At 43.2% G+C, this 8,328-nt stretch overlaps 1 long non-coding RNA gene across 3 annotated transcripts; it reads right to left on the bottom strand.

Moving 5' to 3' along the window:
* Nucleotides 1–5,690: 5,690 nt before the first annotated feature.
* On the bottom strand, nt 5,691–8,061 carry LOC126992854 (uncharacterized). Of its 3 annotated transcripts, none has more exons than XR_007747135.1 (6): nt 7,636–8,060; nt 7,404–7,482; nt 7,132–7,252; nt 6,596–6,743; nt 6,034–6,433; nt 5,691–5,829 (listed from the first exon to the last, which is right to left on the bottom strand). It is a non-coding gene; the product is annotated as an uncharacterized LOC126992854 (long non-coding RNA). The 3 variants fall into 3 exon arrangements; XR_007747136.1 differs by having other exon boundaries at nt 6,034–6,429; nt 7,636–8,059; XR_007747134.1 differs by having other exon boundaries at nt 6,034–6,743; nt 7,636–8,061.
* Between the last annotated feature and the right edge of the window lie 267 nt (nt 8,062–8,328).

Genomic DNA, 8,328 nt, shown 5'->3' with positions numbered 1-8,328 from the left:
CCTCGCTCCGGCCGCCAAAAACTGGTCTTAAGGAAAATTAGGAACCGACCTCTTCGTTACATTGTTCGAAGATGATGAGGAAGATGATTTGTCTTCTTCGCTATAACGTCCATGGCAACGATTTTAGTGACTTCAGTCACGATAAAGTGAGTGCCTCGATTTGGGATTTCTTTTTCTTCTTGTTCTTCTTTTTCTTGTTCTTTTTCTTCTTGTTCTTGTTCATCAGCTTCATCTTTTTTTCTTCTTAATTTTCTTCTTTTCTTTTTCTTCTTCTTTTTCTTCCCCCTCCTTCTATCATCATTATTATCATCATTATCAGAATCTTAACCACCACCAAGACCACCATTACATCCATCATTATCATAAGCATCATCATCATCATCATCATAGTCATCTTTATTATCATTATGACTTTCCCTAACACCACCACCACCACCACCATCACCACCACCCCTAATATAGTCATCATCAACATCAGCGTGACCACCACCACTACCATCGCCAAGAAGAAGAAGAAGAAGAAGAAGAAGAAAAAGAAGACAAAGAAGAAACACCAAATAGAAAAGGAAGAAAAAACAAAAAAGATGAAGTAGAAAAAAAATAGGAAAAGGAAGAAAAGAATAAGAAGAGGAGGAGGAGGACGAAGAAGCAGAATAAGAAAAAGAAAAAGAAGAAAAAGAAGAAGAAGAAAAAGAAGATGAAGAAAATAAGAACAAGAACAAGAACAAGAAGGAAGAAGAAGAAGAAAAGAAGAAGAAAAAAAGAAAAAACAGGAAAACAAAGACGAAGAAGAACAAGTAAATACCAAATCGAAGCACAAGAAGAAGAAAAGGAAAAAGAAGAAAATATAACACAAAATAGAATCACAAACATTTTATCATCGACTTGGTATCTGTGAACAAGAACAAGAACAAGAAGGAAGAAGAGGATGATGATGAAGAAGAAGAAGAAGAAGAAGAAGAAACGACCATCACATGTTTTCTGGGCGGGGCGGCGGCAGCGAGGGGCGAGGAGAGGCGGGTCAGGCAGAGGACGTTCGCTGTTTGCTGGCGGGGCCTCGACGTCCTCCAGCGGGTGTCTTAATCATGCAAGTTAAGCCGAAGAAAAAACGTGTTGGTACAGGCAGTAATGAGGGTCTGATCCGCCCCACCGAAGTTAGGGCCGGGTTACAAGGCTGAAAAAGAAGTGAAAAAGGTGATAAGAGAAAAATGAAGGTGAAAGAACGGGAAAAAAATGTAAGAAAAGAGGAAATAAAATAGTAGAAGAGGAAATAGTAAAAGCAAGAAAAAAATAGAGGAAAGAAGAGGAATAGAAAATGAAGAAAAACTAGGAAGAAGAGGACGAAGAAGAATAAAAGAAGGTATAAAAGGAAAGAAAAGAGAAAAAAGAAGGTAAAAGAAAAAAGAAAAATGAAGGTGAAAGAACGGGAAAGAATGTTAAGAAAAGAGTAAAAGAGTAAAAGGAAAAACAAGAAGAAGAAAAAGAAAAAGAAGGAGGAAGAGGAGAAAAAGAAGAAAAACCGAGGAAGAAGAAAAGTAGAAGGTAAAAAGGAAAGAAAAGAGAAAAAGGAAGGTAAAAGACTGTAAGAAAAGAGAAATAAGAAGATACAAAAGAAAGATTATGAAATGAGGTGACGTGGATGTAGAGAAAAGAAAAGGAGGAAAATATGAAAAAAATAACGAAATGAGGCAGCGGAAGTAGAAGAGGGAAAAGAAAAACGGGGTGAAAAATAATGAAAATAATGAAATGAGGCGCCGTGGATGCTGAAAAGAAGGTAAAAAAAGAAAGAAATATAAGGACATGACGTGGCGTGGGTGTTGGAAAGGAAAAAAAAGGAAAAAGAAGGAAAAAGAGAAGGAACACTGATGACATTGCCTCCCACACACTCCGCTGAGCATCAAGAAGAAAAAAGAAGAAAAAAACGAGGAAGAAGAAAAAGAAGAGTTGAAGGTAAAAAGGAAAGAGATAAAGGAAGGTAAAAGACTGTAAGAAAAGAGAAAAAGGAAGATAAAAATGAAAGATTATGAAACTGACCTCTCTATTGGCTACTCTTTACTTCGTCTTTTATAGGAGCAGCGGTTAGCGGGCTTTTTTTTTTTACACTCTTTTTGTTGCCCTTGAGCTGCTTCCTTTGGTGTAAAAAAAATAATAATAATAAATAGTTGTATACTGCCTGCTTCATATATACCGGTTACACGATAACTCCCTCACCCTTCCGCCCGTACCCTCCGTGGTCTAGTGGTTAGCGTGCCTAGCTACGAATCCGCGGCTGCAGGTTCCAGTCTCGGCCCGAACAGTTGGCGAGTGCATCCTCCCTTTCGGGCTAGTCAATAAATAAGTATCTGGGAAAACCTGGGGAAGGTAAACTGTGGTTACCCGGATGCCATACCTGCCCTGTGTCCCGGGGGCATTATTCGGAACTGTATACTGGCTCGGTCCCATACCCACAACCAGCCAATCAACAGTCAGATGTGTCAGCCAGACTGAGCCAGTCACGACGCAGGAAGGGTTTGTACAATGACGTCATAAAGTTTCTATGTAACAAATATATGAAATCAATATATTGTTGCCTTATTATTAACAACAGTGTGTGAGTAGCAATAGTCCAAAAAGGAGTAGTTGAAAAATATTTTTTAATGCATTTCCTTAAGCTTGAAGCCAAAGACGTAACTGTTAAAATGATGATGAAGGATGCAAAGTTGCCATGTGCACTCGGACACAATAACAGTGTAACCTCCAGGGGCTGGATTCATCATACCATTTACCGGACCTGTGGCTGGTAAGCTTCGCGGTATCTTCGCCCACCCGGTAAATTAGCATTCATCAACCACTTACCGCACCTCTGGTAAGGCCAACAGTCACCGCGGCTCCGAGCACCCGTAAGTGAGTTACCGCAGGCGTGGTAAGGCGGGTAAACACTGCCGCCTCAGGTTTATTTTTCCGTCTGACTGCTTGTATCGGTGGTTCCTGAACATGACAACGCAATGCGATAACCTCGGTAGTTGCAGGAGTATGAAAACGTATAATAGTGACGGAAATAAGTGGCGAGAGACGTGAAAAAGACCATGATCAAAGGACAGCGGGTCACCCGGCGCGCTGAAAATGACGTCAGCAGGTGGAGAGATGAAATAGAAAACGAAAGTATTCACGTCGAACGGTAACGCAAATAAAATCGAAAGTATTCACGTCGAGCGGTAACTCAAATATAATCTAAACAGGCTTTCATTGTCTTTGACAAATATCGTATCTTCTATAGGTTTCTGTAGTGAATTTAACACACAGAAATTACGTACACACATCTTTAGGTAATGTTTCTTGCTTATACAGACTATAAAGCACTTGACTGTCTATATATGCATATTCTAGACAGTATAAAAATACAAAACATGCGGTACTTTTTGTGATGCGGTACTACCGCACTAAGTACCGCACTTGCCCACCTCTGGCCGTAGCACCACATTTAGGGGCAAATACAGGATACAAAACTATCGACGTATGTAAGTAGCTAGGAGGGGTTTCAGTAAATCACACGTTCCTGTTTTGCAGTTTTATTATAACTTTTTAAAACTTAGTGAAGTGGTCCATGACACTATCACTTGAGGCCGCCTGTGAACACAACAGACGAGCCGGAAGTGGATCTAGGCTGGAGTGACGGCTGGTGTGCTGCTCCTTGAAGGTTGGGGGTCCTGGGCAGTAGCGGCAGCACTGTTCAGCTACACTTCACATTGCACACTCGCGTTATCCCAGGGAACAGTTACTTCTTAACTAAATCATACACGACGGACACAAATTGCATATACTGGAATGACCTATTTGTGAAGGTCAAAAGTGTCACTGCAGTATGGCTAGCAATACACCTCTTGCCTAGACTGTTATATTTCAAATGTCCGTCCACAAGCAAGAATTTTAATGATGTAGAACAAACACATCGCAGACTTGTGAGTGGGGTAATTTCTTTGTCTGTATTATTGGCTACTTGTGATAAATACTATTGGATACTCATAGTAAATATTCAGAATATTTCCTTATTAACTTGAAAGTTTTGACATTTGACTAAATAGCCTCCTTGAAGGTTCAGCATGCATGTCAATCACATTGGTAAAATTAAAAACAGGAAAAAATAGTTGAATGTATTTTTTTGCATCATTTTAGATGATTTATGGACAATAACTTCGGTATTTATGTACTACTCTAAATAATTCCAAAAGCTGGAGTTAAAAATTTAATACTACAGGCTAAAATGACTACTACACCCAAAGTTAAAATAATTACAACACCCAAAGTTAAAACTCCAAAAGCCTGAAAATTCCACATTGAAGAAGTACAGAGCTAGTTTCCCCGGGCCTTCTTCGGACAAGGGACCGTTCCCTTTTGATACTAGGGGATAAATCTTGCGTACACACACACAAAAAGGCAGTCATAAACCACTCGATTTCTCGCGTGTTGTGTCGTTCGTTTCCAACATCAATGGGGAGAACACCAACTTGGAAGACGTTTCTTATACTCTTCATCACACTTACGGATGACGTGATCGCCCACGTTATCCGGATTCAAAATGGTGTAGGCTGGTCGGAGTCCTTCCGAGTTCCAGCTAACCCTGGACACACAGCATACACCAAGATCTTGCGCCTGACTGGCTGTCTCGCTTAGTTGAGATGAAGGTTGTCCTCGTCACCAGGGTCTTCAGATCTCGGCGGTGGGAGAGATACAGGTACACGATGAGTGTGGCCTCCCTCATACTCTTGGACCCACCGTCACGCAAGTGTACTTGGACAGGCAAGGTATGGGGGATATCGGCGACACCTCGACTTACCTGGATTTCTACTGGCTCTTATAAGACATACTTAATGAGGTCAAAGGGTTTGCGGACGAGAACTGCTATTATCCCACCTATTGGCCCGCCGCGTCAAAGGGTTTTCAGTGAATTTCTACTGGCTAGCTCATGACATGCTTATTGAGGTGGAAGGGTTTTCAGTGAATTTCTACTGGCTAGCTCATGACATACTTATTGAGGTCGAAGGGTTTTCAGTGAATTTCTACTGGCTAGCTCATGACATGCTTATTGAGGTCGAAGGGTTTTCACTGAATTTCTACTGGCTAGCTCATGACATACTTATTGAGGTCGAAGGGTTTTCAGTGAATTTCTACTGGCTAGCTCATGACATACTTATTGAGGTCGAAGGGTTTTCAGTGAATTTCTACTGGCTAGCTCATGACATGCTTATTGAGGTCAAAGGGTTTTCACTGAATTTCTACTGGCTAGCTCATGACATACTTATTCAGGTCAAAGGGTTTTCGGAAGAGCACCGCTATTATCCAACGTAGGGGATGATTTTCAAACAGATTCAGGCAGGTCTCTTAATCTAAAGATGGTCACCGCCGGGCCTTTGAAGACGAAGGGGATAAAGTTCAAACTGAACTCAGACATGTCACTGAATCTAAAGACTGTCACCGCCGGGCCTTAGAAAACGCAGGGGATAAAGTTCAAACTGAACTCAGACATGTCACTGAATCTAAAGACTGTCACCGCCGGGCCTTAGAAAACGCAGGGGATAAAGTTCAAACTGAACTCAGACATGTCACTGAATCTAAAGACTGTCACCGCCGGGCCTTAGAAAACGCAGGGGATGAAGTTCAAACTGAACTCGGGCATGTCACTGAATCTAAAGACGGTCACCGCCGGGCCCTAGAATACGCAGGGGTTGAAGTTCAAACTGAATTCACCAGGAAGGGAAGGTAGACTTTCTCCAGCAGGATCATTAAGGGGAGGTAGACTTTCTCCAGCAGGAACAGCATGAAGGGGAGGTTCAGGCCAGGCTCCACCCACCCCTGTGGACAACAAGGGGAATGAAAAAAATCAAAGAGACAGCCGGAAAATGGAAAAATTCATGAATAACTTGAGAGAAAGGACTAGCATACTTAAATTGAGGACATTCACATGTGGACAATAATGCTCTAATATGCGTACAATAATGCTCTAATATGCAAGAGAAGGATAAAAATTGATACCAGAATAATAAAAAAAAATATTACCTGGTGGCAGCAAAGGCTCTATCGAAGGCAGTGTTGGTTGCAGTGGTCAGGGGCGAGCAACGAGACGGGCCAGTATGTCGGGTAATAGCAGTGTTCATCGGCACCCAAGTGTATAATGTGATCCATTCCGCCGCTATAGTTGTGCACAACCTTGTACACTCGGCAAGGCAAGGCAAGGCAAGCACTGCGGGGAGGAGCAGGAGAGATATTCGGTTGTCTGGCTTCATCTGAAGTCTCGAGCTCAGGGCCAGAGAGTAGTCAGACTCCAACACTCGCCAGCGGCTGTGCCATTATGTTAGATTCCACCGTGGCCATCACAGAGAGAAGGCTTTGCAGGGGATTCAGGGAACAACCGACTCGATGCGCCATTTTGGAGAATAACCGCGTGGGTGCAGACTTCCTTCCACACGGAGTAACAATTAGGAAATGAACAACACAAACCGATGAGCAGTTCTCGTTTCAGAGACTAATCAAATAGCGTATAGGGAACAAAGATTTGGAGGAAACTTACCAAATACATCGCTGTAATATTAAAGGCAAAAATACAGTAAAGATTTCTTACCTGTGGTGGCTTGTGTTCCCAGCTGCCTGGCCGTCTTGGGTACTGGTGCACAATGACGTAGACGGTAGACTTTCTCCAGCAGGGCCAGCAGCAGAGGCTTTCCCTACAGCAAGCAGGAAGGCGATGTTCAGGTCAGTTCCTCTCACTCCTGAAGAGGAATTTGGAAAGGGATAAACCCAATACGTAATAGTCGTTTGAGAGTAATCATAGCATATAGAGAACATGTGGACGATACCGAGATATACATACACCGCTGTAATACTCGAGCAAAGATATCCAAGTAAAATATCCATACTCGTGATGGATCAACGGCTCCATCGCAATGGCTTTCGTTACAGCAAGGCCGGAAGGGGATATTCAGGCGAGTTCCTCACTCCTGAATAACAGTTAGGGAAGGGATAAACCTAATGAGCCATTACCAATTCAAAGTTATTAATGATAAAGTTATTAATGATACAGAATGAAAATGTGGACGAAGCCGATAATATACACTGCTGTAACACGCAAGCAAGGATGGTACAGTAAAACATTCCTACCCGTGGCGAGGCAGTGGCTTTCGTTGCCCAAGTCAGCATGGAGAGGAGCATCTGTGTTATCAGGATGGATTCCACCGTGACCATCATGGAGGGAAGGTCCTTCAGGTCAGTCCTCACAACCCTGAATAAACATTAGGGAGAGAATCCCAATGAGCAACAGTCTTTTCAAAGGGACTAATGACACAGCATATTGAGAACATCCCATGTGGACGAATCCACTAATATTAATGCTGTAATATGCAAGCCAAGATTGTACAGTTAAAGATTCTTACCCGGATGGCAGCAATGGCTTAAATTTCCTCCCCGCACGTTACCGCAGAAACAAAGGAGGTGCAGGCAGTTCCTTCCACTCTGGAATAACAATCAGGAGAGGGATAAACGCAATGAGCAATGGCGAGTTCAAAGGGACATAACAAAATCATGGACTAAACTAATATGCACCGCTGTAACACGCGCACCCCTGTAACACGCAAGCAAAGATAGTATACAGGAAAATATTCTTACCTGTGGAGTCAGCAACGGGTTTGGATCCCATCATCCCATCCGCCTGGTGGAGGCAACACCGCACGCAAGCCTTGGAAATCCCGAGGCAGGAAGTTTAAACACAATTCAGGCGTCACTTTCCAGGAGACTTAGTTGCCGCAGATAAAAAATAATGTTAGGAAGACACTAACAAAGAGGTCATTTCTTAGGGTCTCTCAAGCACGATATTTTTTATCCTCAACACCAAATCCCCAGATTTAGTAAATGACCTAAATTCTGTCTGAATTTCACCACCTCTGTTTTCCAAGGCACGGCGGGTCTCCTCCACCAGGCGGTAGGGATTGCAGTGGTCGGGGGCGAGCAACGCGGCGGGCCAATAGGTGGGGTAATAGCAATTCGAGTCCGCAAACTCTTTGACCTCATTAAGTACGTCGTACAGGAGCCAGTAGAAATCCAGGTAAGTCGAGGTGTCGCCGATATCCCCCATACCTTGCCTGTCCAGGTACACTTGCGTGATCGTGGACACCAAGAGTATGAGGAGGACACACTCATCGTGTACCTGTACCTCCCCCACCGCCGAGATCTGAAGACCCTGGTGATAAAAATAACATTTCTCTCGGCCAGGCGAGAGAACCAGTTAGGCGTAAGACCTTCGTTATCCGTGTCACCCAGGGCCCTCTTCCGTCGGTGGATTATCCCACTTAAAACGCCCGC

Source organism: Eriocheir sinensis, unplaced genomic scaffold (genome assembly GCF_024679095.1).
Source record: "Eriocheir sinensis breed Jianghai 21 unplaced genomic scaffold, ASM2467909v1 Scaffold51, whole genome shotgun sequence".
Classification (NCBI taxonomy): Eukaryota; Metazoa; Arthropoda; class Malacostraca; order Decapoda; family Varunidae; genus Eriocheir; species Eriocheir sinensis.
This window is presented reverse-complemented; position numbering and strand designations above follow the sequence as displayed.